This window comes from Ambystoma mexicanum, chromosome 4p (genome assembly GCF_040938575.1).
Source record: "Ambystoma mexicanum isolate Mex_15411 chromosome 4p, UKY_AmexF1_1, whole genome shotgun sequence".
In the NCBI taxonomy this organism is placed as follows: Eukaryota; Metazoa; Chordata; class Amphibia; order Caudata; family Ambystomatidae; genus Ambystoma; species Ambystoma mexicanum.
Window position 1 is genome coordinate 240,675,442 of NC_090927.1, and position 21,426 is coordinate 240,696,867.

The window sequence follows — 21,426 nt, forward strand, 5'->3', positions numbered from 1 at the left end:
GTCAGTATCTTCACTTGGCTTTCTGTTGAACTCCAGGCTGCAATCCCAAGATATGTTGTAAGTATTGAGCTATCGTAAAAATTAGTTTGTTTTCACGTCCGTTCAATAATAAAGACCAACGCATATCCGTGTCCATCTGTTGACTCAATATTTTGAAAAAGTTACCAAAATTCAGTCTCTTGGTCGTTAATTCTGGGCAGATCATTACTAGATGATACATTGTTTCTGGTACTTCTCTATCTTTACAGAAACGACAATAGTTGTCACTTTTCGGGATTTGTCGTATCATTGGCAGTTTGTCTCTTGTAGTTAAGTTATTTAAACAAATTTCCATGTACACTGTACGGATATTGTTATCAGGAAATTGTTCCATGTACTTCGGAATTTCGTTTAGTGCTCGAATGTCCAATTGGCTTTGAAGATTTCTTAAATATAGGGTTTTGGCATGACATGTTCAGATCCAGTCGTTATTTGCTAATTTGCGTTTTGCATGTTGTTGTCTGTTCATGAGGGTTTCGAGTGATATTTCTTCATCCTTTAATTGTTGGTGCAAATGATCTTTCCATTTCCTTAAAAATGTATTATGAAGAGCAGTTGGATTATTTTTCAAAATTGCTGTTGCTGGTGTTTCATCGTTTGTCAGAAGTTTTCTTAGTAGGTCGAGCTGTTTCCATGTCACTATCGAAGATAGGGATTGGGTTGCCACCTCATAGCGAATTCTAGCCATCGGATAAGATTCTGGGAACCTTAAGATCTTTCTCCAGAATATAGCTTCTAGTTTCGCCCAATTGTTGGATTGTGAGTGGATCATTGTGTCGCTGCCATATGTAATTACCGGGATTACTTTCTGCCTGTAGAATGTTATGACAGGTTTAAAGGAAAATTTGCCATATTTCCTGTGTAGGACACAGCCTTGTCTGGCTAATGTCTGGGTTTTCATTTCCAGGTTATTGAACCACTGTTTCTCTATTTTAGATTGATTTAGAATAATGCCGAGCTATTTGAAGGTCGATACTTCTTGTAGACAAATGTTATCAATAGAGAATTTTAGCGCTGGATGTTTCTTGAATGGACGTTTACTAATGGCATGATTTTAGTCTTTGCCGCATTGATCCTTAGGTTGTTGGATTTCATGTAGGTTCCCATAAGATGTAAGCTCCGTTGTAGACCCGAGATGGTTTTGTCTAATAGGATTATGTTGTCGGCGTAGAATAACGTTGCAATTGGGACAGAGTTCAGTTTTGGAGGGTTCAGAGCCGGGTCATTAAGATGTTCTTCGCAATCTGCTGTGTATAAATTATACAAGGTGGCTGCGAGAGGACAACCCTGCTTTAGTCCTTTCGTTGTTTTTATCATGGGTGTAGTTGTGCCATTCTTTGAAAGTCTCACAGCTATTGTTGTATTGGAATATAATAGTTTTATTGGCTCGAGGATCTCCACTGGACAATTCCACGCTGACAGTTTTTCCCATAGTCATGTTCTTGGTATGGAATCAAATGCCATATGTAGGTCCAAGAAAGCAGCATAGATCTGTGTTTTTTTTTCTATTGCTTCATATTTGACCAAGTTCATTATAAGGAGATTTATATTAGTACCAATGCCAGCAGTGAATCCTGTTTATCTCGCTGCCAATAGCTTTGTTTTCTTAGCCCATTCCTTAAGTTTTTTGAGGAGCAATGCGGCGAAGATCTTGCCCAATGGGTCTAGTATTGCGATCCGTCTAAAATTATGCGGATTGTCCCGCGCCCCTAGTTTGTATATGGGGACGATTATCGCTGTTCTCCATGATGGAGGGATTGTATTCTGTTTGTTGATGGTTTCTATGAGTCTCATCATGAAGAGAATCCACAGCTCCGCATTTTGTTTTAGAATTGCGTTGGACAGACCGTCAGGATCAGTTCTTCCTTCTCGTAGCGAACATTCCATGCTTTATTTACAGTCTGTAGTGCTCACGGCATGGTATTATCTGGATCATTACATATATTTGCAAAGTGGCCTATCCATTTCTGCTTGGTCACGTTTGCTATCAAGAGTTGTTGGTTGCTTTCATTATTGTTCAACAGATTCCACAGTTGTCTTGGGTTGTGGTTCTTGTAAGATTTCATCATGGTTTCTGCATCGTTTTGTATCAGTGTTGCCTGGTATGATTTCCTCCAGTTTGTGTATTTTTGTTTTATTTTTTTCTTCTGTGCAGATATTGAAATTCCATTTGTGGGTTTTAAATTGTGAATGTCCTTACGTATCTGTTTATTTTTTCTGCGCAACTATAGTATCGTAATAATGATTGTATAGTTTCGATTGGTTCTTCCTCGGCTTTAGGAAGGGAATCAGAAAGGTATCATATTTAAGTTTGTCAATATATGGCATTGTTGTCAAGTGTAATCGGTCTGTGAGATCTCTTATTTGCTGTTGAGTTATTCGCAGTTGGCGATTGTTGCCAGCGACTTCTGTCGGTATGCTGAAGTCAATCTTTTTTGGTTGTGTGGATCTGGAACCAGTTACTATTAGTTGGTGGTGATCACATCTTGTTGATAGATTGATTTGGATCTCTGTAATTGATTCCAGTAGATCTGTTGACAGATATACATAATCTATTATTGCTGTCGTATTAGCACCATACCATGTCGGTATGGTTATCCCTGTGGCATCTTTCGGTTGTTCTACTTGTTTCAGATTATGAATCAAAATTTCCTTTTGCCATTTTCTTGCCCGAATTGACAAATCGATGAACTCCATCCGTTGGCCTAATATATTATATAGGTGTATATTTAAGTCACTGCATATAATGAATTCCACATGTTGATGTTCTATGGGCCTCATTACGACCCTGGCGGAGTGGGTTTACGCCAGCGTTATTCGCGGCGGACCCGTCCGCCCTACTACGAGTTTCCGTAGCGCCATGGAGTGTTTTCCGCCTGGTTTTTCCGGGCGGAGAAATCCATGGCGCTACGGGACCTTGTCGTTAATTACGCCACCGTATTTTGAGGTGGCGTAATTAACGCCTTCCCCACTCCCATTATACCCTATGGGGCAAAAATGGGAATGGGGAAGGGTAAAATGGGGGATGGGGATTTACCGCCCCGCCAAGGTCGGAATGGGGCGGAAAATCCGCCAACCCCCATGGCGCTATCGGCAGCTTTCCGCCGTGCTCCATGGTGCATTTTGCACCGCGATTTCCGCCAGGGTCGTAATGAGGGCCTATGAGTGTTTGATCGATGGTTAGAAACACACCATCTAGGAAATTGCTATCGTTTAACGATGCTGGATTCCAATACAGGTTCATGATGGATATGAGGCGGTCAAGGTTGTTATGGCCACAAGGTTGTAATCGAATGATGGTGTTTTGTATCCAAGGATTTATGTTGTTGTTCACGACAATTGACCATTGTGGTCGAATTTGAATGAATGTCAACAGTCCGGATGCTGGTCTGCCGGAGGCACCTTTTATTGCAGGATTCAAGAGAGTAATATAGCCATCGCAGCTTGGAAGGTCCGTAAGCCAAGTTTCTTGTAGGTACACTATAGATGTTAATTCGAATTCCGGTTCTGCGTAGTTGAATAGGTGGGAGTTTCCCCTTGTATTCCAACTGCATAATGACCTCATGGAAATCTTGTATTTTTAGTGGTTATTATACAGAGGATATATCTCGCGTAGTGTCTAGGTCCTCAGCGTAATCATGGTGGAATGGATAGTTCTCGTTGCTTTCGTAAGAAGTATCTTCTGGTATCATTTCTTGAGATTCAGGATGGTCAGGAGGCCTATAGGAAGGATCATATCTTATATGAATTGAACGTTCACTCTCCTGGTTTCTAGCAGATGAAGACTTTGTGTAATTGTTCCACTTTCGTGGTATATCAGGTGTTGTCTCAGATGACGTTTGGTTGCAGCTGAAGCCCAGAATATCTAGGACTTCTGCTTGTGCAAGAATTATTTCCATTGTCACATGATCCCATAATTCCAGTGATACTCTGTCAAGTTGAGTGTTGTCCTGGAAGATTATAAATTTGATGTCTCGAGATGAGATTGTTTTGAGATCAGGTATTGTCTTTAAGAGTAAAAGCATGTTGGTTCAATTCAATATCAAACATTTGTTTTTGGTGGTTTGATTTTCTATCTGCAATATGTATTGGGATCGATCTGGTGTTGGATTAATGAACTCTGGGCAGCTGATCTGATTAGTTTTGTGCAGATCTTCTATTTGTCCTTTTGATGTTTGTCGGGGAGTCATGACGTAGTCTGAGACATACATGGTTTTATTGGGGCTCCTAGAGCTTGTCTTGTGGGGTCCTCTGGTTCTTCTGGGCAATGATACAACATCTGGAGAATCATCGCCGATCGATTGTTTGGTGGAAGATGATATCTCGTCTAGCATTGATTCATCCGATATGTCCTCGCATGTTAGTTCAAAACTTTGATATGTGGATGGTACATATTCATCCACAATAATAAGGCTTGAGTCAAAAAAAGGAGTTTGCTCAGTGCGAGCCTCATCATGCTGGTCCGTGTACGTCGTCAGATTTAGTAGGTCCTCTGTGCTGGTTGAGATGTACTCATTGTTGCCCTTTTGCACTGAAGTCGGCTGTCTTGAAAGTTTCATTTCTGTTAGTGGCGGGGTAGGGTTTTTTACACGTCCTATAAGGGGTGCAGGTTGAGTGATTGAATGTTTCACTGGCTGGTTCACTGTGCGTAAAAGTACTATTGTAGTATTTTGGATGTAGTTAGATAACTGGTGGGTAGATTTGGGTTGAAAGAATATGAAGTAGGCATTTGTTAGATTTGCTGGTAACCTATGTTTTGGAGTAATGGAGTTGTCGTTACATTCAAACCAACCACTTCTTTTTTTTCAACATTTGCAGTGTATGTCCTGATTTGTAGCTTCTAGCCCTTCTTCCTCCCCACTCCCCTCACCTGAGTAGTTGATCTCCAAATCTTCGGGGCTGTGGTGCCGACGTGTCAGGTAGTCTTTCTCTTTCTTTTGTGGTGTGTGCCTGCCGCGAGGGGAAGCCACAGTGACCTCTAAGAAACCAGCAGTCCTGTGGCCCCGTTCCCGTGGCCAGACAGAGAAAAAAGTGAAAAAGCCGGAACGGCAGAAAAAACCCTTTTGCAGCAACAACCTTCCAATGAGGTGAGGAATAAACCAGCTACGGGATGTGGAGCCGGCAATGGGAAAACCACTGCGGAACAGGACCCGGCTCCTAGCTGAAGGATCTCGCCGAGGCTATGGCGGGATGCAATAAATGTAGCAGCAGGAGGAAGGAGAGTCCAATAGGCGGCAGTGCCGAGCGGAGCAAGAAAGAACAACAGAGGAATAAGTAAGGGGAGAGGATGAGAGGAAGAGGTACGGAAACGTCAGAGGAGCGTATCCAATAAGGGAGAGAGCGGCAGAGTATACGCCGAGAGAGGAAAACTAGCGTCTTACCCAAAGTTGAGCAAAAGCTTAAACTGAGGGGTTGCAACGCAACGGTCGCCGGAAGTAGAACGAACAAATACTTCCCGGCGGCCGCCATATTGGACAACCACTAGACCTACACTGCACGTATGGAAAGAAAACGTGCCAGAACTAGCGATGCACTCGTCCACGATGAATCCGCCAACGCGGAAGTAACCGCCACTCGGCACGGCGGATGACAGTATAGTGCCCTGAAGTGGTTGTGGCACCAGTGTGGTATAGTATGCCTAGTGTTGTGAAGGTTTTCTTGACAACAAATACTTGGCCATGTGTAAAGCTAGGGCATTTACAGTTATTAGCATGACATATTGGTTATGTGAGTTTATTTGTGTGCTTTAACAATTCTCTGAATTGCAAAAAAGGCATAATATGCCACGATTTGCATTCCGCCGAAGCTGGTGAAATGGAATGGATTGACAATTTGGTATGGATACATATACAAATCGTTCATTAGGGATGTGCTCTTGTGAAACAAGGTTGCAGAGAGTGCATGTATGTTTCCACGTGTATGAAATCTCAAAGATTGAAAAAGACATTCAATTGATCATTTTTTCACATTAAAATGCATAAGAACACACCAGTATGTTAACTTTGCATAAGATCATTATAAAATCCATTTAAAATAATTATGATAAGATATAATATTAATTATCATTATATGTTGAATCCAACCCTTTTTAATATTGATACCAATCATTACAATCTTATTTCATAGCTTAAAATCTGATAAAATACTATTAAAATGGGCGTATCTTTATTGTTTCAAATTCTGAGAAATTATTTGTGCAAGTGCCTTCTTCCATAAAAAAATATGTGGCTGCAGATATAACAATAGATTTGCCTGAAAAGATTCCAGCCCAGAATTTATTCCCTTCAATAGATATAAAAGTAGTTACACATTTTCTGTAACCATTACCATACTCCGTTATTAATTGTGAGCATTGTGTTAAGATGTGTCTGGTGGCCTCTAGATTTGTCTCTTTGGGAATCTTAGTCCATCGTCCTGTGTGCTCATGGGTCGGAAGAATATTAAATTGTAGATATTTAATAAACCTTTGGATCTCTTGGGAGCAGATTTTGGTGAGATACAAATAAGGAACACCCATAGTGAACAACTGTGCGCTGTATTCCTTATAGATGGTGCAATTCGACAGATATTCAGTATTCGTAATAGAGTCCTGTTCTTTGGCTTTCTTCTTAATAAGATTCATACTATTAGGGAAAAATAATATTGTAGTTAATACTGTATCAGAATCTATGTTGAGTAATCTCAAATATTTTCCTACACCTTCTTTCAAACTACTCAAAAAAGGATTAGTGCAGTTTCTCTTATATTGATCTGCCAATAACCCATATTTCCTCTGTTGACATCAGGATAATTTTAAAATATACAGCACATGTTTGTATTAATTGTATGGCTTTATTTGATGTAATACCAAGCTCTATACATAAAGCCGTCACTGGAACTGATTTTGGGATATTTAGCACTGTGCATATAATTGTGGCCTCTAATATAGTGATAACTTCTAGTTTGATTCAGGTATTGTTGCAAGTGCAGAGGTTATACAGGGGATGATGCTACTTGTGTAGACCTTAATGAGACCCTCAATACTATTGCCACATTTGTATACATGATCCTTTGGAGAAGGAGACATTTTTGTCAGCACCTTCAACCGTATATTAGTGCAGTGAAAATGTTTGCAAGGATTACTTTTATTCAATACCCCTAAATTGATATATCGCTGAGGCACCTCTAGTTGACTCGATTGACTTTACACCTACTACTGCTTCTTCCAGTAGAACACCAAAGCAAATAAGAATATTAAAAATGATCAGCAGAAGCTGCTACTGAAGTTCACAGAATTCTGAAACAAATGAAAGTGCTCCTAATACATGAAGTAAGCATGGTTTTCAAAGTAATGTTGGCTTTAATTGACCTCAGAATGCAGAATGCAAGAAGCCCTAAAAACCAACTATGAACAACTGTTTTGAGGAAAAAATAAAGTTGTTGTTTTTGGAGGTCTCAACAGTAGAAAGGTCAACCTATTTTCAAAACATTAGGACACAAACAATGCCACAAAACACTGAGCAGCATAAGAAATGTAAATAGCTGGCAACATTTTCAGTACAGAGTGTGTCAGTCTGCAGACCACACCTATGCTTACAAAAAAAAGAAGTGGTTGGTTTAAATGCAACAACACTTCTGTTACTCCAAAACATAGGTTACCAGCAAATCTAACAAATGCCCAATTAATATTCCTTCAACCCAACTTTAGTCACTGAACTGTAACACTATCAACAGTTAGAATACGCAAACTGGTATCTAACTACATCCAGAATGCTACAATACTACTTTTAAAAGTCAATATAGTTAGAATATGCCAACAGGAATGTAACTACTTTAAAAATACCATTCATTGCACTACACTTAAAATACGCCATCACAATTCTTCTTACTACAACAATTCTTCTAATATGAAATATACTTAGAATACACCAACAGGTATCTAAGCAGTTTGATCATTCCCTTAAGTACAACAAACTTCAAACAAATGGTACGATGTTGATTCATCGACAGTCAATTTTTTGGCAGGTGTTTTCACCAAAACACTTTGCTGAAAAAACTCATCGAAGTTTTGGGGGGTTGCAAAGGGCAGATAAGGGGTATGGAGTCAGTAACAATTAAAAATAGGTGGGCAGAAGGAGCATTGGGGGGAAACCACCAAAAAATAAAAAATACAAATTTCAATGACTTTTTTCAGCAAAATGCTTTTGTAAAATGACTGTCGATGATATGACATAGAACCAAACAAACATACTGTCCAACTTACACTCACATAAATGTAGTAGTTTTTTGTTATCCTGTATGGATTGTTTTTTCCAATAACCCAATGATTATTTAATGTCAGTACAACACAAGTTTAGCACACACTAATGTTGTACAAAACATAGTACATAGAATGCACAGTTTATGAGGGTCTATAAAGTACATGAATATGTATGCAATTAAACATTTTAAACTATACTGCTTAACATATTTTACTGTGTTTTCTTCACATAGAAAGAACCAGCAATTTCTCCTTTATCACCATCTGCAACTAAATAAACCTACCAAAAGTAATCCTATTTGTTAAGTTTACAAACAAATACAAATTTGATAACCACTACCTTCAATTGCACTGTACTTCAATTGTATTATGCCACCATATTACAAATACTGTATACTCCCCCTACAGTACGGATAATTACTATACACATATTACTATAGTGGTTCTGGCCACTGGCCATAGCCACCACAATATAATGAAACAATATACCATGTACATACAATACATATTGAAATACCTAAACTCGCCCAGGACCCCCTTCCAATGCAAACTATATCTACGGACATCAAAATTGAGCAGAGATTCAGCGGCATCTGGAAACCCATTTTTCTACCTATAGAAACCGCACCATATCAACTTTATTCCACTCCCCTACCCTTTCCAAACCCTCTTTCACCCACCAAATAACCCCAAATGTGTTGTCCAAGCTGTCCTTTCACGGCACTGTCTGTGGGTCTACTGCGGTGTCCGCAGACTACCACGCCACCTGCATGCCCTTTTTCCACCTATAAAAATAGCCCCATATTATCTTTTTTACATTCCCCCACCCTTCCCAACCTCTCTTACCACTACCAAACAACCCCAAATGTGTTTTCTGAACTGTTTCCCCACAGCGAGGTCCACGGTCAGCTGCGACAGTCTGCAGATACAACATGGCGGGCCTTCAGGAAATATGACACACATTACGCTTTTCACCATGCAAACAGTGGTTGAGTCAGATGTCCGCAGACATCACACCATTCTCTGGACCAATCAGAGGCCCGTCCATGAACTGAACAGGGAATGGAGTCCGCGATCCGAGCCCAGATATCTCTAATTTTTTTACCTACTTTTTGCCCGTTTTTAAAGAACTACTGAATGCAATTTTTATACCAAAGATATACAACTTTTGTGACAGTGTTTTGTCAGATGAAATGTCACACCAGAGTCTTTTAGCTCTGTTCTCTCAGCATTGGTGAGATAGGCTATGACATATCTTGCAACTGCAGTGGAATTGTCTGCAAAGTATTGTATGTTTATATTTGCCTTCCACAAGAGGGTAATGATTGCATTGTAATCATTGATGTACTTGGATTCTTCGTCCCTTTTAATATTGTATGTGTTTTTTGGGGATTTTCCTTTAACACTGTGTCTAATATAAGACATCAAGCTATTTACTTGTCCTTTTTTGCAAACTGATCTAGGGAAGCCAAAGAAACATTTGGTATAATATTTACCTTTGTTTTTATATCCATGTCGGCAGTATTTGCCACACTTTTGTTTTGTGAAACATAAGATTTGTGTATCTAGGTGACTATGTGTGATTTCTGAAAGGATGTCGCAGGTAATGTATTTTTCAATAAACCTACTATCCCACTACACAATCACAAAGCATTCTATTCATCTCTACATCACACCCACACACTTATGCACCATACATGAAAATACATTCCACCACTTTCAACCCAAACTTACTTTTTTCCAAACAGACAAAATGCCTACTAAAAACCAACTCTGTAGAAAACCAAGAAAACATATAGCAAATAAGACAAAAGCAAGCCACAAAGTCACAGGTTGCAAGAGTCTATACAGGTGTGATGGGTTAGGATTGCTGATTAAGGGAGTGATGTTTTGATTGACTAAGTAGGGACATTATGATGTTTTGAGGAAAACAGTGGGTGTTATAATGGTGGTGTTTAGATGGGAATAAGCGAGTGTGAATGTTGCAATATAATGAGTAACAGTGAAATGAATATTGTTGATTTGAAAATAATACTCTAGGCTTACATATACTGAAAGTACATTGTTACAATTAGAGAGATATATATTCTATATTAGTGTACTTATTTTGTTGGGTGTGAAGAGTGTTTTTTTTGGTAGCTGTTTTAGGAAATAATCGTCTTTCCTGTTATTGAAAAAGAAGGTTAGTGGGTATATGTGGTAATGGTGCAGTACTTTTAGTACACGAGAATGTTATTTTTGAAGGTAGGAGGAGTTGTTGGGAGAAAAGGTTAATAAAGTTAAGTTATGGGTGGTATATTAAAGTATGTTAATTATGTTGTTAGAACATTTGGAGTATGCATCGTGCTGTTTGGGACATGAGAAGGACAGGGCAAAAATGGGTGTGAGAAAAAGGTGCATGTATAGGTTATTATTGTGCTGACAGTTAAACAAAATATATTTTTAGGAGCATGTTCATGAAAGCTAAAACATGCATATGTGGATGTATAGCAGCACTGTGTGAAACGTTTTTGTAAAAGAAAAGAAGCACATCGAAAAGGTGTGTAGAACATTTTTAAGTGCCGCTTGTGTGGAAGTTCAATATGTTGGCAGTACATACATACTTGCCAACATGATGCATTCCAATATGTAGGTGAAAATTACGTCTTATTATTTTCTTTGCATTGTGGGAATTGTAGTTGTACTTTTTTACAGAAATTGGACTACATGTCCCAGAATGCAGAGACAAAACTAGGACTGGATAAACATCTACAGATTTCAATGGGTCACAGTAGCAAGTATGCATGTATTGGCAAGATATTAAACATGCACACACCTAGTGGCACTTAAAAATGTTGTTCAAATGTTTTGTATCTCCTTTCTTTTTATTATAAAGACGTTATGTACAGTGCTGCTATAAATGCATATATGCATTTCTTACATTTCATGAAAATACTCCTAAAAATAAATATTTTTAAACACACAGCATTTTCCATTTTTGTATTCCATATAAATGTCACACTTTCGAATCTTCCAGTCCAGTCTTGTTTTTTTTTTTTATTTGCATTCTCGGCCTTGTAGTATGAGTTGTGTAATGGGATAAGTGGTATTACAAGTCACAGAATGCAAAGGAAAAAACAAGACTTGATGACCACCTATTGATTGGAATCGATCATGTTGGCTAGTATGCATGCACTGTCAACATATCAAACGTCCAACCTCCAAGTGTCATTTAAAAATGTTGTAAACATCTTTTCATTCTGTTCCTCCTTTCTTTTAGAAATAAATTACACACAGTGCTGCTATAAATGCACATATGCTTTTTTAACTTTCATGAAAATACTCCATAAAAGAAACATTAAAAAAAAGCATTGTAATTATCCTCCACCTGATATGAGCAGGTGCTGAATGCTGCAATACATGGCATTTGGTAGAGTGGTTAAAAAAGAGAATATGAGTATTGAGAAGCATAATACAGGGTAAGTGGGAGGAACCCTGTATAAATACATTTGTAAAAGAGTTGTAAAAAAATCCATAAAAAAATATAAGCATACCTGCACTATGTCTTGTTAGATGCAGATATTGTTGAATCTGCAAATAGAAATCTTGGAGAGCTTTACAGTCGTCTTTGATAAAGGTGGTAGTGAGTAACCGGAGATATCTACTCTGAGAGTTCAAGAGTACATCTGAAGTGTTGATCTGGATTTCAGGGTTACATGTAAAGTTTTTGGATGTGATTGGTGGATGGATGTGTGACTGTTTGAAAACAACCAATGTAGTGTAGAAAGGGTAGTAGGGCTGCCCTGTGCTATTGTGTCCGCAGAAGCCACAGTATTGCACGGACACGGCATGTGGCATCTGTCCGGGTCCTCTAAGGATGCCTTGCATGGAAAGGGGATTGTAATGTTCGCAAATAAACAAAATGGGGGTGTTCTGAGGACGCTGTCCGTATTGTTCTTTGTCAAGTTGAAAGTGTTCTAAGAACTCTCGCGGTGTCCTGAAATGTTCGTAGGGGGTGTCCTGAAGACGCTGTCCGTATTGTTCGTTGTCAAGTTGAAAGTGTTCTAAGAACTCTCGCGGTGTCCTGAAATGTTCGTAGGGGGTGTCCTGAAGACGCTGTCCGTATTGTTGTCGGGCAAGTTGAAAGTGTTCTAAGAACGCTCGCGGTGTCCTGAAATGTTTGCAAATAAACAAAATGGGGGTGTGTTCTAAGAACTCTCGCGGTGTCCTGAAATGTTCGCAAATAAACAAAATGGGGGTGTTCTGAGGACGCTGTCCGTATTGTTCGTTGTCAAGTTGAAAGTGTTCTAAGAACTCTTGCGGTGTCCTGAAATGTTCATAGGGGGTGTCCTGAAGACGCTGCCTGTATTGTTCTGTGGCAAGCTGAATGTGTTCTAAGAACTCTCGCGGTGTCCTGAAATGTTCGCAAATGAACAAAATGGGGGTGTGTTCTAAGAACTCACGCGGTGCCCTGAAATGTTTGTAGGGGGTGTCCTGAAGACGCTGTCCGTATTGTTCTGTGGCAAGCTGAATGTGTTCTAAGAACTCTCGCTTTGCCCTGAAATGTTCGCAAATAAAGAAAATGGGGGTGTTCTGAGGACGCTGTCCGTATTGTTCGTTGTCAAGTTGAAAGTGTTTTAAGAACTCTCGCGGTGTCCTGAAATGTTCGTAGGGGGTGTCCTGAAGACGCTGTCCGTATTGTTCTGTGGCAAGCTGAATGTGTTCTAAGAATTCTCGTGGTGTCCTGAAATGTTTGCAAATAAACAAAATGGGGGTATGTTCTAAGAACTCACGCGGTGTCCTGAAATGTTCGTATTATTCTATGGCAAGCTGAAAGTGTTCTAAGAACTCTCGCTGTGTCCTGAAATGTTCGCAAATATACAAAAGTGGGGTGTTCTGAAGACGCTGTCCTTATTGTTCGTTGTCAAATTTAAAGTGTTCTAAGAACTCTTGCAGTGTTCTGAAATTTTCGTAGGGGGTGTCCTGAAGACGCTGTTCGTATTGTTCGTTGGTAAATTGAAAGTGTTCTAAGAACACTGGTAATGTCCGCGGACATTAAAAGTTTCCATAGGCCATAGTTGAAATGTTTGAGTGTATGGGTGTGATATGCTGCGGTGGTTGTGGCCAGGGCATAGAGTGTTGGGTGCATGACCATCCGTCATGCACCCAATACCCAATGACCATAGAGTATTGGGTGCATCCGGTCATGCACCCAATACTCTATGCCCTGGCCACAACCATCGCAGCATATCACAGTTATAGTTGCTTATAACCTTGGGTCAAAAACAAATTTATAAGGAACAAAGTTATAAGATATTATGGGTGTGATATTCTGCAATAGTTGTGGCTATGGCATAGAGTGCATAATATACTTACTGTTTGGTTTAGTAACTGGAGTACATGTATTACTTGTTGATTTCTGTGATAAAAGAAAATAGCATGTTAGTATTAGTATTTTGTAATGACTTATTACATTGTATCATCAACATTTTTTTTTTGTTGGACCCTCATATTTAGTAGATTACAAACCAGAGTACTGTGTAATTTGCTCAGTTTCTGTGTTTGTTGCTAAAATCATTGGGTCTGTGGGAGAAAAAACAATCCATGTTGGATTAAAAAAAAATCTTTTTCTGTCTGTTATGCTACAGTTTATTTGTATGTTTGTTTTCAGTGTTCACTTGTTGCTTCTGGCTAATGGTTTATACATTGGGTTGTTGCATTATTTTGGAGCAGTAACATATTATTTATTTGTTTGGATATTATAAAATGTTGGAGCAGTTAGATACCAGTAGGCGTATTCCAACTGTCTATTTATTGATATATTTCAGTGGTATTGATTTATTTGTTTGGATATTTTTAAATTTTGGGACAGTTAGATACCAATTGGCGTATTCTAACTGTTATTTTTACTCTAATTTAGTGGTATTCATTTATCTGATTAGTTGTTGTAGAATCTTTGGGCAGTTATATAGCTTTTGGAATATTGTAACAGTTTATATTTTTTACTACAAGTTTAGTTAAGGTTTAAGAACAATTTATTTATCAAATTTTGGTTTTAAGAACATTAAATAAGCGTTTGTAAGATTCGCTGGTAATCTCTGCTTGAGAGTAATGGTACTATCATTACATTCAAGCCATCCACATTTCTTCTTTATATATGCCGTGTAGTGACCTGCATTGGCTGTGGCTCCTGCGCGGTAGATTTTACCTATTGTTGTGAAGGTTTTCTTGCCAAGTGATATTTGACAATGTGTGAATCCAGTCAGCTTGCAGTTGTTTTTGGTACCATCTGCATTGTAATGTAGAAACATTAGTATTACGTATTTACTATGTGTTTGTATTACTAATGTGGAGTGATTATTTGAAATGCAGGTAGAACATAATCTACCATGGTTTGCATTTTGTACAAGTTGCTGAAATGGAATGGATTCACAATTAGGTATTGATATATATACGAAGCGTTCATTGGGGATTTCTTCTTGTGTCACATTATTGCAGAGAGTGCATGTATGTTTCCACATGTATGAAATCTGGAATATTTCATTTATAGGTATGTTTTTGTTTTCTAGTACTTGTAATAAGTACATTAGAAATTCTTGTGGATCTTCCTGTGAGTTTATAGTGAATTTAACCATTCCAGCACAGTAGTCCAATTCTTGTCTTATTCCATAGACACTTTATGTGTTATCAGGATTGTTTGCTGCATTTCTGTGAAGTACTAAAATTTGCAAACACAATTGGTCTGTACTGTGTAAGTAAATGTTGTCAATAATTGGTGGTAATTGAAATAGAATATTCATTGCTACATTTGGTAGCAACTTACACCAACTATATTTGAGAGTTTAAATGGACAAGGTAGTTCTGTATCTGACTGCTTTCTTAGGAGTTTGACTTCCTTCTTTGAAGAAGTACCTGCTTTATTTTCCCTAATTGATTCTTTTTTGCTTGTGGTACTTGATGAAGTATTAGTTTCTTTTATTCTCTTTGGAGGATTTGCATTGACATCCTGTTGCATTTCTGTTTGATTTATTTTTCTTTTATAATGTTTTACTTTTTGTGGAACAGAATATGTGTTTAGATGGGGGGTGTATAGTGAGCGAAGTCTATTGTATTCTAAAATGGAAGGAATATCAGTGTTTACTTTACTTGCATCAAAGTTGATTAGAATTAGTCCATCAAGTGTACATAAGCGTGACAGAGCTACGTAGCTCATGCCTTTTTTAAAGACTGTTTTTCCAATATCTATCATTGCTTTGTCTAGGGTAAGACCTTGTGATTCATGAATTGTGACTGCGTATGCAAGAGTTAGAGAAAATTATTCTCTGCATACATACATGTCTTTGAAGAGAAGGAATCGAGGTGTTGAGTGTCCTATCCTTTTTTTGTTGTGCCAGGAGAGAGTTTCTCAGATACTCTTTTTGTTGAGAGAACAACAGATAGCTATGGCTTTGTGTTTCAGAAAACAGATTGTTTGGATTTTGTGAGATTCATGGATACACTGGTTGAAGGTGCATGCAGAAAGCTGTGCAGTAGCTGTAGATCTTGGATTTCCACATGTGGAACTACACTGGCATGGAGTAGGTAGAATGAAGTGGTTGGACTTGCTACCTCTTTGTGCTACTTTGGAGACAGAGCAACATCCAGACATAATTGTAATTCATTGTGGAGGGAAGAGTTTAGGACATGTGTTTGGAATTTCTTTGCAATTTTCTATGAAGGAAGGACGTGGGAAGGTCATGGACATGTTTCCTAATTCTCAAGTAATATTTTATGGATTGCACAGAGACAAATGTGGATTTGTCCTTCTTCATTTGGTCCACGAATGGAAAAAGCAAGGCACAATGTTAATAAGGCTGTTTGTGCCTTTCTAAGAGATTTTGGCATGTCCTATTCTCATAATGAAAATATTATGTTTCGTAGTACATACATTTTTGGAGTCCATCTTACTTATGCTGGCAATCAGATTTTTTTGACAAATATACAAAATGCATTACAACCTTTTTTAGATTTATAGCATCTATTTTGAAGTAGGTGTTAAGTATTTATAATTTTTGACATACAAACACCTCCCAAAGGCTCTTTTAAGAGCCACTACTTGCTACCAGAGAAAATTGCAATGGTTATGATAGGGTACCAACCCAATTTTTTTGATGTCCGCGAATTGTCCGCAGACTTCTCAAAAATACAAAGGGCCCTGCTTCATTTATTTCCACTTCTATTTTTTAACTGTGAAAGGCGGCTCTAAAAAGAGCCTTATTTTTTTTCATTTTTGTAATTATGTATTTTATTTTGGTTTTTTAGACACGACACACTAGGAGAGGAGGGGAAAGGAGGGTAAAGGGGGGCACACCAACCATAGGGATAAGAAAGGGCGAGCTGAGAGAGGAAGATGTAGAGTGGGTTTTATTTGGTTAGTGAGCAGGTCTTCTCGTGCTCTGAGACGATAGTCTCAAAAGCACTCCGAAGTCACTCCCCCCTGCAGAGTACTGTGTCACAGTACATACATACAACTGTGACCCTCGAAAGGTAAGGGTCATCAGAATTCTGTATGGCCTGTGAGGCAGCTTGAGGAAGACTCTGTCCCACAGAGGTGGTCCTTGTGGTGACAGGATCAGAAACGGAGGATGAAGTAGAGGAAATCAATCTACTACGTTCTTCGCAAGGTACAACCTTGCGAATAGCCCCAGAGTGAAATGACCTCAGGTGTCGCTTCGCGGTCGTGCTTTCAAAGCTGTACAAAGCTTGCTTCCCGCGATGGGGAGTATCATTCTGCACTCATTGCAGATAACACGGTTCGCACGAGCCTTAGGACCATTCCCATAAATGGAAAATAACCGCCACACCCAAGACTCACGTCTAGTGTGGGTAGTAGGGATTTCCTCTACCTCATTCTCGTCATCCTATTCTTCCTCCTCTGCATCCTCACTCCTGTTCCCCTCTTCAGGCCCTTGGGAAGGTGGTGGTGGCGGAGGGGGTGAAGTTGGTGCTGAAGCAGGTGCAGCACCAGGTGGCAGTTCTGCAGCCAGGGATGCCATCTCGATGCTGTAATCAGCAAGTTGCACGAGAAATAGCTGTGCTCTGAAGAATAGCCAGAAACACAATGAGAATAAGCTCTAGGGTGTGGTCTTTTATAGGGGTGCTTGTACGCAGTTCGTGGACATGCGTGCTGTTGGCGGACAGATCCAACACAAAAAAGGGTTCAAAAAGTTTCAAAAGATATGTAGAAACTCAGGATTACTATGTTGGACTTGTGCCATGATGAGTTTTTATTGTGGATTACTCGAAAATGTACTTTTAATTTGTTCGGGGACACGAACAGTGTCCGCATTCAGAACACGCGATCAGCATGGGCGCGGTCACATGATCGCTTCGCGAACATATTCGCGAAGGAAGTGGCTGTCCGCAGGACACCAAATGCACAGACATTGGTTTGCGCATGCGCGTTGATGTTCTACGGACAGTGTTCGGGTCCTGAATTAATTAAATGTGCGTCACACATCAAACGAACATTTCTGGACATCTTGTGTGTTCTAGAACAGTTTAAACTTGCTAGCGAACACTACGGACAGATATTTATATTGTTCTTTAGGACACCTCCATTTTCGTTTAATTACGAACATTTCAGGACACCAATTGGGTTCGTAGAACAGTTTCAACTTGCTAACGAACAGTACGTACAGGTATAGTGTTCTTTAGGACACCTCCATTTTCGTTTAATTACAAACATTTCAGGACACCAATTGGGTTTTTAGAACAGTTTCAACTTGCTAGCGAACAGTACGGACAGGTATAATGTTCTTCAGGACACCTCCATTTTCGTTTATTTACGAACATTTCAGAACGCCCGTGCTGTCCGCGGACATCTACATTGTTTTTTAAAAAATAAAAAATGGGAACTCATTACAACATAATATAAAAATGTTACTTTATTTCACATATATTAATAATTTATGACAGAGAAGGTGAGGCAGAAACAGAAACAAAAACAGGAGAATTAGGGGTTTCAACATGATTGGTATCAGGTGAAGAAGGGATGGAAGTCTCATCAAAACGTTTTGGATTATGGAGAGGGTTTGGGGATAATTGACTGGGATATGGTGAGGGGGGACAAGTACATGTGGGACAATGGTATGAGGTTTTTGTTTTAAAATGATCCTCAACAAAAGTTTTCAAATTATTAAAATTGCTCAATAATAAATCTATTTTTTCTTTTAAGCTGTCAAGCGTGTTTTCCATAACAGTTTCTTCAGATATATTTTCTATTTTGGTATGCTCTGTACAAAAAGAAATATATATGTTAAATATATATAAAATAATAACAATTAAATGGTTTATATTGTAAAGTGTGTAGCATTAGCTTCACTATTTTCTGACATTTCGTCATGTGGGAAGTGCTCCTCTAGCCATTTCAGAGTACTAGACATTTCTGTGAGAAAAAAAAATATATAATAATTTTTTTTAATCTAATACAGACAGTTTATAAAGATATGAGTAAAATGATGTACACTTACTATTTGAGGTAAGATATGTTCTGAGTACTCTGTAGGTCTGGTCTTGGTCTTAGTTGTGGAGTGTTTGTGAGGTAATTATGTTGGAAGCCAATTTATCTTCTCTTGGTATATTCCATTTTAGAACATATTGTATTTAAATGAATGGTTAGTGTGGTACATATATGGGTTACATTTCTTATGTATTACTACATATAATATGTATGTGTACAACTTTGTGAATTTTTTTAATGTTATCATGTTGTAATATACCAATTAAACATACCCCCCCAGACTTTTTAGGTAGTGGTACTGTTGTCCGAACATGTCCTCCGGCATCAAAAAAGTTTGCAGACATCACATTCAGTAGAAGTGGTTCAGTATGTTCCATATTACATGTACATAAAGTCAAAGTTACTATTGTTAAGCTTTGCTACTAAAAACCTATGAAACTCAGTGAAAAAACTTTGTTAAAGGGACGTTATGGTTAAGTTGTGCTACTAAAAACCTATGAAATTCAGTGAAAAAAACTTTGTTAAAGGGACGTTATGGTTAAGTTGCGGTACTAAAAACCTATGAAATTCAGTGAAAAAACTTTGTTAAAGGGACGTTATGGTTAAGTTGCGCTACTAAAAACCTATGAAATTCAGTGAAAACATTTTGTTAAAGGGATGTTAAGGTTCCAAGTAAAACTGAAAAACGCTTGAAATTCGCCAGTTATGGTAAGCTAAGCAACCATAACTCGCGCCACCACTGTGCACTGCTAAGCCTAACACCCAGGACATCAAAGATGACATCACAAGATGACAGAGCATTGTTGAAACACAAACATTAAAGTCGTGTGCGCAGGGATTATTGTGTTACATGTTTTTTTTTTTTTTTTGAAGTGCTACAACCTTCCTCAACACATATGTGTTCTGAATGTGTTCTAAGAATTCTCGTGGTGTCCTGAAATGTTTGCAAATAAACAAAATGGGGGTATGTTCTAAGAACTCACGCGGTGTCCTGAAATGTTCGTATTATTCTATGGCAAGCTGAAAGTGTTCTAAGAACTCTCGCTGTGTCCTGAAATGTTCGCAAATATACAAAATTGGGGCGTTCTGAAGACGCTGTCCGTATTGTTCGTTGTCAAATTTAAAGTGTTCTAAGAACTCTTGCAGTGTTCTGAAATTTTCGCAGGGGGCGTCCTGAAGACGCTGTTCGTATTGTTCGTTGGTAAATTGAAAGTGTTCTAAGAACACTGGTAATGTCCGCGGACATTAAAAGTTTCCATAGGCCATAGTTGAAATGTTTGAGTGTATGGGTGTGATATGCTGCAGTGGTTGTGGCCAGGGCATAGAGTGTTGCACCCAATACTCTATGCCCTGGCCACAACCACCGCAGCATATCACAGTTATAGTTGCTTATAACCTTGGGTCAAAAACAAATTTATAAGGAACAAAGTTATCAGATATTATGGGTGTGATATTCTGCAATAGTTGTGGCTATGGCATAGAGTGTATAATATACTTACTGTTTGGTTTAGTAACTGGAGTACATGTATTACTTGTTGATTTCTGTGATGAAAGAAAATAGCATGTTAGTATTAGTATTTTGTAATGACTTATTACATTGTATCATCAACATTTTTTTTTTGTTGGATCCTCATATTTAGTAGATTACAAACCAGAGTACTGTGTAATTTGCTCAGTTTCTGTGTTTGTTGCTAAAATCATTGGGTCTGTGGGAGAAAAAACAATCCATGTTGGATTAAAAAAAAATCTTTTTCTGTCTGTTATGCTACAGTTTATTTGTATGTTTGTTTTCAGTGTTCACTTGTTGCTTCTGGCTAATGGTTTATACATTGGGTTGTTGCATTATTTTGGAGCAGTAACATATTATTTATTTGTTTGGATATTATAAAATGTTGGAGCAGTTAGATACCAGTAGGCGTATTCCAACTGTCTATTTATTGATATATTTCAGTGGTATTGATTTATTTGTTTGGATATTTTTAAATTTTGGGACAGTTAGATACCAATTGGCATATTCTAACTTATTTTTTACTCTAATTTAGTGGTATTCATTTATCTGATTAGTTGTTGTAGAATCTTTGGGCAGTTATATAGCTTTTTGAATATTGTAACAGTTTATATTTTTTACTACAAGTTTAGTTAAGGTTTAAGAACAATTTATTTATCAAATTTTGGTTTTAAGAACATTAAATAAGCGTTTGTAAGATTCGCTGGTAATCTCTGCTTGAGAGTAATGGTACTATCATTACATTCAAGCCATCCACATTTCTTCTTTATATATGCCGTGTAGTGACCTGCATTGGCTGTGGCTCCTGCGCGGTAGATTTTACCTATTGTTGTGAAGGTTTTCTTGCCAAGTGATATTTGACAATGTGTGAATCCAGTCAGCTTGCAGTTGTTTTTGGTACCATCTGCATTGTAATGTAGAAACATTAGTATTACATATTTACTATGTGTTTGTATTACTAATGTGGAGTGATTATTTGAAATGCAGGTAGAACATAATCTACCATGGTTTGCATTTTGTACAAGTTGCTGAAATGGAATGGATTCACAATTAGGTATTGATATATATACGAAGCGTTCATTGGGGATTTCTTCTTGTGTCACATTATTGCAGAGAGTGCATGTATGTTTCCACATGTATGAAATCTGGAATATTTCATTT